Source organism: Staurois parvus, unplaced genomic scaffold, assembly GCF_062004578.1.
Source record: "Staurois parvus isolate SC_StPar_1 unplaced genomic scaffold, SC_StPar_1.0 ptg000270l, whole genome shotgun sequence".
NCBI lineage: Eukaryota > Metazoa > Chordata > Amphibia > Anura > Ranidae > Staurois > Staurois parvus.
This window is the reverse complement of record NW_028318066.1, coordinates 3,682,965-3,695,888: the sequence shown is the minus strand read 5'-3', so window position 1 is coordinate 3,695,888 and position 12,924 is coordinate 3,682,965. Positions and strand designations below refer to the sequence as shown.

General features: G+C 49.0%; 1 protein-coding gene across 1 annotated transcript in view; it reads left to right on the top strand.

Annotated features, from left to right (window-relative positions):
* LOC149459194 (apolipoprotein L6-like) overlaps nt 1-12,924 on the top strand; it is a 72,045-nt gene that overhangs the window by 26,718 nt on the left and 32,403 nt on the right. The gene's annotated exons all lie outside the window — the stretch shown is intronic.

Below are 12,924 nucleotides of genomic sequence, written 5' to 3'. Positions count from 1 at the left end.
AGGCCGTTATCTTTTGTGTCAAATAGAATTATCATTCTTAGTTCAAATGTTTTTCTTTCCTGGATGGATTTAAATTTTCCTTTCAGAACTAAAATATTGAGGTCTTCCATATTGTGGCCTGGTTGTGAGAAATGGTGTCCTACAGGTGTGCAGAGGTCATCTTCTTTATGTTCCTTGATGGTATGTCTGTGCAAATTCATCCTTGTTTGCAACTTCTGACCTGTTTCACCAACATAAGATCCTTTGCTGCATTTTCTGCACTGGATAAGGTACACAACATTACTGGAGGTGCAGCTGTATGATCCGGAGATATTAAAGATCCCTTTTGAGTGTCTGACACTTTTTGATGGATTGATTTGGTTGCACAGCTTGCAGCGTTTCTTATTGCAGGGTTTGCTTCCATTATTTGTGACATCATAATCAGAAGGAAGTTTCCTACTGATTAGTTTATTTCTGAGGTTGGGGGGTTGTCTGAAAGCCAGTATTGGGGGTTGCTGGAATATTTCTTTCAGAGTTCCATCCTCTGTTATGATGGGTTGTAAATCTTTGATTATTTTTCTTATCCCTTCTAGTGCTGGGTTGTATGTAGTTACTAGAGGTACACGGTTGTTTGTTTTTTTCTCTTTGTACTGAAGCAGATTTTCCCTTTGGGTTCTCAAGGCTGTGTTTATGCTGGTGTTGATAGTTTTGTCCTTGTAACCTTTCTTATGGAAGGAGTCTGCTAGTGTCCCAAGATGTTTATCTCTGTCTCTTGGGTCAGAAAATATTCGGTGGTATCTAATGGCCTGACTGTGTATGATGGCACGTTACGTGTGTTGGGGGTGGAAGCTAGAACTGTGGAGGTAGTTGCATCTGTCAGTGGGTTTCCTGTATATTGAGGTGTGAAGCGTATCATCCCTGATGTATACTGTGGTGTCTAGGAAGTTGACGTGTGTGTTTGAGTATTCCATTTTTAGTTTGATTGATGGATGAAGAGTGTTCATCAATGAGTAAAATTGTTTTAGATTTTCTTCACCTTCTGTCCATATGATGAAAATATCATCAATATAGCGAAAGTATCTGTATGGTTTTTGTTCCATGCTGTTCAGGAATTGTTCCTCCATGTCAGCCATAAATAAATTTGCATATTGGGGTGCCATTTTACTTCCCATCGCAGTGCCCATACATTGAAGATAGATGTCCTTATTGAAAGCAAAGTAGTTGTGTGTAAGTATGAATTCAATGAGCTGTGTAACATCCTCAGCAGTGTATTTGTTGTTTGGTGAGGATGATAAGGATCTGTGACATGCAGCTAATCCATCCTTGTGAGGGATATTACTATACAGGGAATCTCCACAGTTCTAGCTTCCACCCCCAACACACGAAACGTGCCATCATACACAGTCAGGCCATTAGATACCACCGAATATGTTCTGACCCAAGAGACAGAGATAAACATCTTGGGACACTAGCAGACTCCTTCCATAAGAAAGGTTACAAGGACAAAACTATCAACACCGGCATAAACACAGCCTTGAGAACCCGAAGGGAAAATCTGCTTCAGTACAAAGAGAAAAAAACAAACAACCGTGTACCTCTAGTAACTACATACAACCCAGCACTAGAAGGGATAAGAAAAATAATCAAAGATTTACAACCCATCATAACAGAGGATGGAACTCTGAAAGAAATATTCCAGCAACCCCCAATACTGGCTTTCAGACAACCCCCCAACCTCAGAAATAAACTAATCAGTAGGAAACTTCCTTCTGATTATGATGTCACAAATAATGGAAGCAAACCCTGCAATAAGAAACGCTGCAAGCTGTGCAACCAAATCAATCCATCAAAAAGTGTCAGACACTCAAAAGGGATCTTTAATATCTCCGGATCATACAGCTGCACCTCCAGTAATGTTGTGTACCTTATCCAGTGCAGAAAATGCAGCAAAGGATCTTATGTTGGTGAAACAGGTCAGAAGTTGCAAACAAGGATGAATTTGCACAGACATACCATCAAGGAACATAAAGAAGATGACCTCTGCACACCTGTAGGACACCATTTCTCACAACCAGGCCACAATATGGAAGACCTCAATATTTTAGTTCTGAAAGGAAAATTTAAATCCATCCAGGAAAGAAAAACATTTGAACTAAGAATGATAATTCTATTTGACACAAAAGATAACGGCCTTAATTTGGACATGGGATTCCTCAACCATTATCCGACAGCTTTATGACTATCTATTAGCTAAAACTTGACCCCCTCTGTGTGAGTGTTGTATCCCCCCCTCCCCCCCTCGCTTTTGATGTATCTTATCTGTAGCCCTTTTTTTTTTTTTCTCAATCCCTTCTAACATTCTGCTTAAACTTTGTGATTTTAATAGCACTGCTTAGACCTTGAAGAAGGGGACATACCCCGAAAGCTTGTCCTCAAAATTGTATGTTAGTGCAAATAAAAAAAGTATCACGGACAGTACTCAATTGTTTTTAAAGCTATGGCTAACATTTCTGTATCTAGTGATCACAGACTGGAATGAAAGGGAGCTTAGGGGGCATCATGAAAATGTCCTTTTTAAAAAGAATGTACATCTTTGATCATATTTTCTTTCTTTGTTTTATAATGTTTGAGGTTAAAAAATAAAATTGCTCATTTGTTAGCCAGCTAAATGTAAAAGTATTGCATGTGAATTTTGCATACTTTAGCTTTTCACCTGCTTGGTTTTTACAAACGGATAACTTACAGGCAGATGTGGAACAGTTGATAGATATGGTAATCTAAATTAAACTCTGTGAAAATCATACAACATATGTTACAACATGTTAACAACATTAAGTCCCTGGTCACACTGGATGCGAATTGGCATGCAAGTTGCATGCCATGTGACGTGCAAATCGTGTGCCAAGTCGCACCCTATAGTCCGCAATTACAGCAGTCACATTGGTGCCGTTCTGACTTGGTCAGAGCCGCACCGATTTCTAAAGTAGTACATGCTCTACTTTTGGTGCGATTTGCATAGACATCTGTGTCAGATGTCTTGTAAATCGCACCTGAAATTGGCATGTCATCTGACTTTGAAATCGTGCGACTTCACTATAAGTCGCACAATTTCAAAATTGGGTTTGGTGTGACCGTTAGACTGTGTACAGACAAGAATTTTTTTAACCTTAAGTTTTGATTGAAAATTGGCAAATTGGTAAAAAGAAAGAAGCAGCTGTGACATCACTCATAAAACCCCTCCCTCTCCCAGGTACCCTCAGTATTTTGCTAAAGTCCATAGGTGATGGACCTCTTCTCTATACTGAGTGAAGCTTACCTTCTTATAAGAAGGTTTCTTTCTTTGGTTCCTTTTTCATGGCGATTCTTTTTTCACAACTCGGGTGCACTATAGTCACTGCTGCTTTTTATGCAGTTTACAGTACAAATTGGTTGACTCCTCTACAGAGCCCTGGGGGACCATACCTGGCCTCAGACCCCAGCCCTTCTCACCAAACTCGTGACCAAAGGACTAGCCAATCTAAAACTGCGCTGTCACGTGCCACGTCCAGCTGCACCCTGCATAAAGATTTTCCAGCTAATGGACCACAACCTGTGTGCCGGCAGCCAGGGAACGATTGCTACTGGGTTAGGTTAATTACACAATTAATTAAGCAAAAAAGAGGGGGTTGTGAAAAGAGATTCACAGAAAAGTCGTTACATCTGATGTAACCACTTTTCTGTGAATCTCTTTTCACAACCCCCTCTTTTTTGAATGCATGTTTTTTGGTTACTGGGCAGAAACAATATATTGGGTGATACAGTACATTAATGAACCACTACCTTCTCTTAATCTTGGTAATTACACAATTAACCCTTCACACTGCCACCACCTCCTTTTTGTACAGAGAAAGAGGAAACTCAGCAATATCAGCAAAGACACTATGATGTTTGAATAATCGTCGGTATATCACTGTCACCACAGGCAGAGATATACCAAAGTTTAAAACACACAGTAGCGCTCTTCAGAGGCAGGGGTGCTTAGCTTGCATTAAAGAGCTTTAGAAACAGTTCAACACTTTCAGAAAGTAAGATTTATTGCTAAAAGGTCAAAAGGATGCAATAAAAATATTTACTGAAAAAGATGTAGCCAATATATATAAATATACAGAGAACAATAGCACAGCAAAGAGAACAGGAATTTAGATAAAGTACTTGCCGTCAGCCTGGGTTAAGCAGATCAGGTTTCAGAGCAAAAGGGCCATCTCCCAGAGTTGGTTTCGATGTTACAAGGGAGAATCTTCAACTTAGCTCAACTCCGCTTAACTTAACTTCAAGCATCACAGCCTTTATCTAGGAACTCAGCAGGGTGTCTCCCTAAAGCAGAGAACCAATCGCCTCATTTGGGCGGTGTGGCAGGGGGAGACCCAAGCTACGACCAAAAATCCCTCATAGCTTATATTATGGTTCATAACTTACCCTGGATACATATAACATTCTATCCACAAGTAGATTAATACGCAGAATCTTCTGCTGAACGCCTACATATGAAATATGAGATACCTGCTTGGATGGTTAAGGAGATATAATTTTCTGCTCTCCTGTATATGCCAGCTAGGGGGTGTAATATACCAGGCGACTTGTCTTTAAAGTGAGCCATCCGAATATGTGCTCCATGTTTATGTAATTATGTCCTATTTGAAAATATAAAATTATATGGAAAAGTGAGTTTTTAAATGTAAAATTATATGGAAAAGTGAGTTTTTAAATGTAAGTCTGTTTTTACGACTACCTGGAATGTCTGTGAACTCAGTGATGGACTTGGTTTATGGTTTTACGATACCCCAGATTGCAAAGCTAATAGGTATCTAGGCACCAGCTGGGCTGGGGTTTGATAGCCATGGAGCTCTCCCACTGGGGCCTGTTGCCTTTTGAACGCTGCATCAAACAAACCACATGTCACTCAACAGAGAGGGAGGGGGGATGAGGAAAACTGATTTGGGAGTAGAAAAAGATAGAAGATGGAGGCCTTTGCCAAAATGGAGGTTCGCATCCATCTCTGGGTGCATGATTGCTACACCTCCCCCCTCAGGTGGTTGCAGGGTGTTATGATCCGCCAGGTGGTGCCTCAGGCTGCCAACTGACAGACCTACCCAGAGCGTGGGGTCTAAGCCCGGGCTGTGCTTTCATCAGGGCCCCTGATGGTGGGGATGGACTTGAAACAGTCCCGGGCCAGGTCACGACCTCTGAGCAGGCCCACCAGTGGCTGAGGAGACCTCCGGGGACGTATGCAGGTACCAAAGAGCCAGATGTGAAGAGGATGGCGGCCCCAGCAGGGTGGTAACGGATCGTGGTCCCGTGGGGGTAAGCGGGGTACAGAATCGGCGGGCAAAGAGTAGTCGGGTCACACGCAGGATCAGCAGGGTAAGTCAATCCGTAGAATGGTCAGGGCAATCCGGGTCAATCACAGGAGCAGGCAGAGTAGTCAGGGCAATCCGGGTCAATCGCAGGAGCAGGCAGCGTAGTCAGGGCATCCGGGTCAATCACAGGGGCAGGCAGCGTAGTCAGGGTCAAACAGGGTCACTAGAACTCAGAATCACAGATAGACCTTGCGGCAATTACTGACAGTGCAGGGCATCTTTAAATAGTGCGCCCTGCACTGTCATTGGCTGCCCAGGACGCGCCCGCGGCTTCCACTGCGCATGCGCGGCGTCCTGTCATCCGCGGCTCGCCGGGACCTGGTGCCTGTGTCCCGGCGTGAGCCGTCACCAGCGCGCATGCGCCGGCCGACAGGACGCCGCGATCCCTGACATTGCCCCCCCCTATGGGCACCCTCCGGGAGCCCCACTGATCTCTCCACCGCGGGTGGCCACGAAAAAATTCCCGAATGAGCCTGGGGGCGTGAACATTCTGGATGGGTTCCCAAGAGTTCTCCTCAGGGCCATAACCCTTCCACTTTATCAGGAACTGCGTCTGGCCCCTCCTCTTTCGGCAACTGAGGATAGTCTCCACTTCATATTCCTCCTGGTCACCTATGGTGACTGCCTCGGGAGGTCTGGATTCACGGTCCGGGAAGGGATCCGGTCTGGATGGCTTCAGGAGAGACACATGGAACACAGGATGTATCTTGAAGGTTCGCAGAAGCTCGAGTTCGTAGGCCACCTCATTGACTACTCGTTTTACCGGAAATGGGCCGATGTACTTGGGTCCCAGCTTCCTTGAAGGACACAGCATCTTCAAGTTGGTCGTTGCCAGCCAGACCTGATCCCCTGGTTGAAGCAGTAACTCTCCTCTTCTTTTCCTGTCGAACGCCCTTTTACTGTCCTCTTGGGCTTTAGCGATGGCTTCCTGAATCGTTTTGTTATTGACAGAAAAGAAGTTCAAGATGTCTTGAGACGCCGGTACCGGATTTTCAGGCATCAGATCAGGGAGGCATGTGGGATGATACCCGTAATTGGAAAAGAACGGGGATTGACCCGTAGCTGAGTGATTCGAGTTGTTGTACGAGAATTCTGCGGAAGGCAACAACGTTAGCCAGTCATCCTGAAGGTAGGATGTGTAGCATCGTAAGTACTGTTCCAGCGTTTGGTTGGTCCTCTCGGTTTGGCCGTTGGTCTGTGGATGGTAGGCGGATGAAAGCGACAGCTTGATTCCCAGCGCTTTACACAAGGCGTTCCAGAACCTGGAGGTGAATTGGACTCCCCGATCTGACACTATATCTTCAGGAACCCCATGAAGCCTCACTACTTCCTTAATGAAGATCCGTGCCGTTTCTGGTGCTGATGGGGTCTTCTCCAGGGGTACAAAATGTGCCATCTTTGAGAAGCGGTCGACGATCACCATTATTGCTGTGTAGCCTTGGGATGGTGGGAGATCGACCACAAAATCCATGGCTTTCATCTGCCAGGTCCGTTTGGGTATAGGTAAAGGACGTAACAATCCCCATGCCCTGCTCCTGGAGGGCTTGTTCCTTTAACAGGTGGGACAGGTCTGGACGTAACGCTCGCAATCCTTGATCATATCCGGCCACCAGAATGAGCGCCGTAGTAGTTCCAGAGTTTTCGTAACCCCGAAGTGACCCGCCATTGGATGGTCGTGGCAGTGCCCTAGGACCAAGGTTCGCACTTCTTCTGGGACCATGATCCGGTCTTCCTTCCAAAACAGCCCACCATGGTTCTGGAGGGGTGACCCAGACGGAACTGGTAGTCCTACAGAAGCATCGAGAAGTCGGGAGCAAAGCTCCGTTTGTAGAGCGAGGAAGCTTCCGGAAGGTAAGATGGTGTCAGGTACCACTGCGTCGTCGGGGTCCTCAAACATGCGGGACAGAGCATCTGGTTTTGTATTCTTAGTACCGGGTCGGTACATTATATGGAATGTAAATCGAGAAAAGAAAAGAGCCCATCTCGCCTGGCGAGGTCTCAGTCGTTTTGCCGTTCTTAAATATTCAAGGTTTTTGTGATCTGTGAATATTAGGATTGGGTGTGTGGCTCCTTCCAGTAAATACCTCCATTCTTCTAGAGCGGATTTAATGGCCAGGAGCTCCCAATCTCCAATGTCATAGTTACGTTCCGCCGGTGTCAACTTCCTGGAGAAGAACACCACAGGGTGCAGTAGTTCCTTGGTACCATTCCTTTGGGACAGCACCGCTCCTACCGCGTTTTCGGAGGCGTCCACTTCCAAAACATATGGGAGAGAAGAATCCGGATGGCAGAGAATGGGAGCAGAGGTGAACAATTTCTTGAGCTTTTCGAATGCCGTTTGAGCTTCGGGAGTCCACTTAAAGCGGACCCCTTGTTTCGTCAGTTGCGTGATGGGGGAGACCAGACCGGAGAAGTTCCTAACAAACTTTCTATAAAAGTTAGAAAAGCCGATGAAACGCTGTACCCCCTTTTTGTCGGCGGGAATTGGCCAATCTAAGATCGCCGTGACTTTCTGGGGATCCATCGCGACCCCCGCGGAAGAGAGAACCAGTCCCAAGAACGTGATTTCGCGCTGTTCGAAACAGCACTTTTCTGCCTTAGCGTATAGCCTGTGCTGACGCAACCGGTCTAATACCCGTGACACGTGACCTCGATGAACCTCCAGTGAGGGGGAAAAAATTAGGATGTCATCCAAATAAACCACGAAAACATCGAGGAAATCACGAAAAACATCGTTGATAAAGTGCTGGAAGGTTGCCGGTGCGTTACAGAGCCCAAAGGGCATCACCAAATACTCAGAGTGGCTGAATCTCGTATGGAAAGCCGTCTTCCACTCATCCCCCTCCCTGATACGAACAAGGTTATAGGCCCCCCGCAGGTCTAATTTAGTAAATATCATTGCTGATCTCAATCTCTGGAGGAGCTCGGGGACTAGGGGTAAGGGATAACGATTCTTTACCGTTATTTTGTTCAGATCACGGTAGTCTATGCAGGGCTGTAATGATTTGTCCTTCTTCTCTACGAAGAACAGCCCGGCCCCGGCTGGGGATGTGGATGGACGAATAAATCCCTTGCGAAGGTTTTCGTCAATATATTCCCTCAGTACTCCCGATTCCGTTTCAGACAAAGGAAAGATACGGCCGAACGAGATTTCAGACCGGGGTAGGAGGTCTATGGGGCAATCGTAGGAACGGTGCGGAGGTAGAATGTCAGCTCCTCGCTTACTGAAAACGTCTAAGAAGTCATGGTAGGCCGGAGGAATAACCTGGGATAGATTGGTGTCGCCATCCAAGCACAGGAGGAAGCGGGGAACCACGGATCCTGTGACGTGGCAGTGACTCAAACAGTAAGGTGACCGAAATTGAATTGTTCCCTTTTCCCAGTCAATCTGGGGGTTATGGGCCCGCAGCCAAGGGAGCCCCAGAATGACTGGAAAAAGGGGAGATGCGATGGCATCCAAACGGAGGAACTCCTGGTGATGGTCTGCCATTGTGGTGAAAATGGGTGGTGTCTCCTGGTCCACCACCCCTGATTTTATACTGGACCCATCTGCCAAGAAGATGTTGAACCCCCTTTCTTTGGTCTGGAGAGGGATTTTTTGCCGGTGGGCAAAAGTCAGATCGATAAAACAACTACAGGCTCCTGAGTCAACGATTGCGGTCACCGACAATGTTCCTCCGGGGAGCTGTAGAGACACAGGTATGGCCAGGTAACTTGACTGATCATCCCTTCCTGCAGGTAAAGTAAAAGAAAAGGATGTGGACTTACTCATTTTTGCAGGACAGGAGCGCACCTGGTGACCAGCTTCCCTGCAGTACAGACATAGGTTCTGTGATCGTCTCCTCTGACGTTCCTCGACCGATAAGTGGGAACAGGCCAGTCCCAGTTGCATGGGTTCCGGGTTGTCCCCTGATTCCGTGCTTCGCAGATGGTTCCCTGGGGCTGGAGCTGTGTCCCTCGGTGGAATCCATGCCACCCTTTGACCCTGGCTGCTCCTTTCCAGCCGACGTTCCCTTAGTCTACGGTCAGTTTGAATGGCCAACTCAATCAGTTTTTCCAGGGAGTCAGGTAGGCCTACTCGTGCTAGTTCATCTTTGAGAGACTCGGATAGCCCGATGCGGAACTGGTGACATAAGGCCGCATCGTTCCATCTGGTGTCTCCCATGCAACGCCTAAAATCGGACGCGTATTCTTCGGCTGTCCGGCGGCCTTGCCGTAGAGAGTATAGTGTAGCCTCTGCGGAAGCAGCCCGCTGAGGGTCGTCATACAAAACAGCCATGGCCTGAAAGAACTCAGTCACGGAGTCCAGATAGGGGTCGTGCTTCTCCATCAGGCGGTGAGCCCAACCCTGGGGCTCATCCTGAAGGAGAGAGACTATAAACCCCACCTTGACGGTCTCGGTGGTGAACGTGCGGGGCTGCAAGTCGAAATACAGGGTGCAAGCGTTCCGGAAGGCTCGGAAGCGGCTCCGGTCACCACGGAATCGCTCCGGCAGGGGAACACGGGGTTCAGGAGCTAGGGATGTGGCAACCGCTCCGGATGCCAGGGTAGCGGGAGGTTCTGCAGATGGAGGACTCTGAGCAGGGGGAGTCAGGGGGGCTAACGACTCCATGCGGTCCTCCAGTCGGGCGCAGCGACTGTGGAAATTCTGGAAAGCCTGGGTCAAAGTTGCCAGGTGCTGGCAAATATCCTCTAGGGACGCTGGTCCACTTCCTGGCTCTGTCATGGCCGCAAGGTACTGTTATGATCCGCCAGGTGGTGCCTCAGGCTGCCAACTGACAGACCTACCCAGAGCGTGGGGTCTAAGCCCGGGCTGTGCTTTCACCAGGGCCCCTGATGGTGGGGATGGACTTGAAACAGTCCCGGGCCAGGTCACGACCTCTGAGCAGGCCCACCAGTGGCTGAGGAGACCTCCGGGGATGTATGCAGGTACCGGGAGAGCCAGATGTGAAGAGGATGGCGGCCCCAGCAGGGTGGTAACGGATCGTGGTCCCGTGGGGGTAAGCGGGGTACAGAATCAGCGGGCAAAGAGTAGTCGGGTCACACGCAGGATCAGCAGGGTAAGTCAGTCCGTAGAATGGTCAGGGCAATCCGGGTCAATCACAGGAGCAGGCAGAGTAGTCAGGGCAATCCGGGTCAATCGCAGGAGCAGGCAGCGTAGTCAGGGCATCCGGGTCAATCACAGGGGCAGGCAGCGTAGTCAGGGTCAAACAGGGTCACTAGACGGATGCAGGAACTCAGAATCACAGATAGACCTTGCGGCAATTACTGACAGTGCAGGGCATCTTTAAATAGTGCGCCCTGCACTGTCATTGGCTGCCCAGGACGCGCCCCCGGGCTGTCATTGGCCGCCCGAGGTGCGCCCGCAGCTTCCACTGCGCATGCGCAGCGTCCTGTCATCCGCGGCTCGCCGGGACCTGGTGCCTGTGTCCCGGCGTGAGCCGTCGCCAGCGCGCATGTGCCGGCCGACAGGACGCCGCGATCCCTGACACGGGAGGGAACTGCAATTTCCCTCCTGACGCAACCAACTTCTGCCGGCTCGACCTGTCTCGATAACCCATCAGCATTGCCATGGGTGCTGCCCTTCTTATGCTGTATGGTGAAATCGTATTGCTGAAGAATTAGCCTCCACCGAAGTAGTTTGCCATTCTCCCCAGCAACACGATTTAACCAGCTCAGAGGATTGTGATTGGTGATCACTGTGAAGTGCTGCCCATAAAGGTACATTTGCAACTTCTGGAGATCCCACACGATCGCAAGACACTCCTTTTCAATCATGGCGTATGCTACCTCCCTGGGAAGCAGCTTCTGGCTCAGGTAGAGGATGGGATGTTCCTCTCCTGCACCATCCACCTAGCTCAGGACTGCACCCAATCCATATGCAGAGGTATCCGTCTGCACTAGGAAACGACGGGTGATGTCTGGAGCCTGTAGCACAGGGGTGCTGGTCAGCACCTCCTTCAAGGCCTGAAAGGCCTTCTCACAATTGGGTGTCCAAGACACCACCTGGGTAGTTTCTTCTTGGTCAGGTCAGTCAAAGGTTTCGCCAGGCTACTATAGTTACATACAAACTTCCTATACTAACCGGCTGTCCCCAGGAATGACATGACCTGTTTCTTGGTCTGCGGGGTAGGCCAGGCCAGGATGGCCCCCACCTTCCCTGTTTCGGGCCTCAGGGTGCCTCCTCCTACCTGGTGTCCCAAATACTGGACATCTGTCATGCCTAGCTGACACTTACTGGGTTTGACGGTCAGATTGGCGGCTGTCAGTTTGTCCTGTGACAGATGCACCAGATGTTCATCCCAGGTGTGGCTGAACACGGCAAAGTCGTCTTGGTAGGCTACTGCAAATGGTTCCAGCCCCTCCAATAAGTCATTCATGACTCTCTGGAAGGTAGCTGGGGCATTCTTCATCCCAAAGGGCATGACCGTGAATTCGAACAAGCCGAATGGGGTGATGAAGGCAGACTTTTCCCGGGCCTCAGGCACCAGAGGAATTTGCCAGTACCCCCTGCTCAGATCCATGATTGTGATATAGCGGACAGCAGCCAGCCTATCCAACAATTCATCGATCCGGGCATAGGGTAGGCATCTGCAGTGGTGATGGCGTTCAATTTCCGGTAGTCCACACAGAACTTGGTCGTCTGATCCTTTTTGGGGACCAGGACTACAGGGGATGCCCAGGCACTGTGGGACTTCTAAATCACCCCCAACTGCAGCATTTCCTCAACCACCTTTTTCATATCAGCCAGCACCTCCAAAGAGATGTGATAGGCTGATTGTTTAATAGGAGGATGGGCCCCTGTGTCCACTTTGTGGGCAGCGAGGTGTGTTCTTCCAGGCTTCCCAATAAACCTACTCCCATATACTGCCAGCACTCTCTCCAGCCCAGGTACCTGAGTTGGGGTAAGGTGGGGGTTGATCGGGAGGGCTGAATCCACTTCCCTAGTGTCAGCGAGTAGATCTAGGAGGGGGTCAGCCTCCTCAGGCTCCGGTTGGCTGCAGACTGGCATGACATAGGCCGTACGCTCATGGTGGGCTTTGATCATGTTAACATGGAAGGCCTTCTGCCGTCTGCTCCCTTCCCCCAACCTGACCAGATAGGTAACATTGTTCAGGTGCTGGGTGATGGGGTATGGGCCTTCCCAGGCAGCCTGAAGTTTGTTCTGCTGCAAGGGGAGCAGAACATACACCTGCTGACCAACGTTGTATGTCCACTCCCTGGCATTTCGGTCATACCAATGCTTCTGCCTGGTCTGGGCCTGGGCCATATTTTCCTGTACCATCCCCACCAGCGTCTCCATTTTATCCCTGAATTTTAGCACGTAATCTACCGCAGAGACCTCAGGGTCAACAGTTTTGCCCTCCCAGGTCTCACGGATTAGGTCCAGAGGCCCTCTCACCCTCTGCCCGTACAGAAGTTCAAAGGGCCAAAACCCGGTGGACTCCTGAGGCACCTATCTGTAAGCGAATAGCAGATGAGGCAGATATTGTTCCCAGTCCTTCCCCTGGGATTCCACAAAGGTGCGCAACATTTGTTTCAAGGTGCC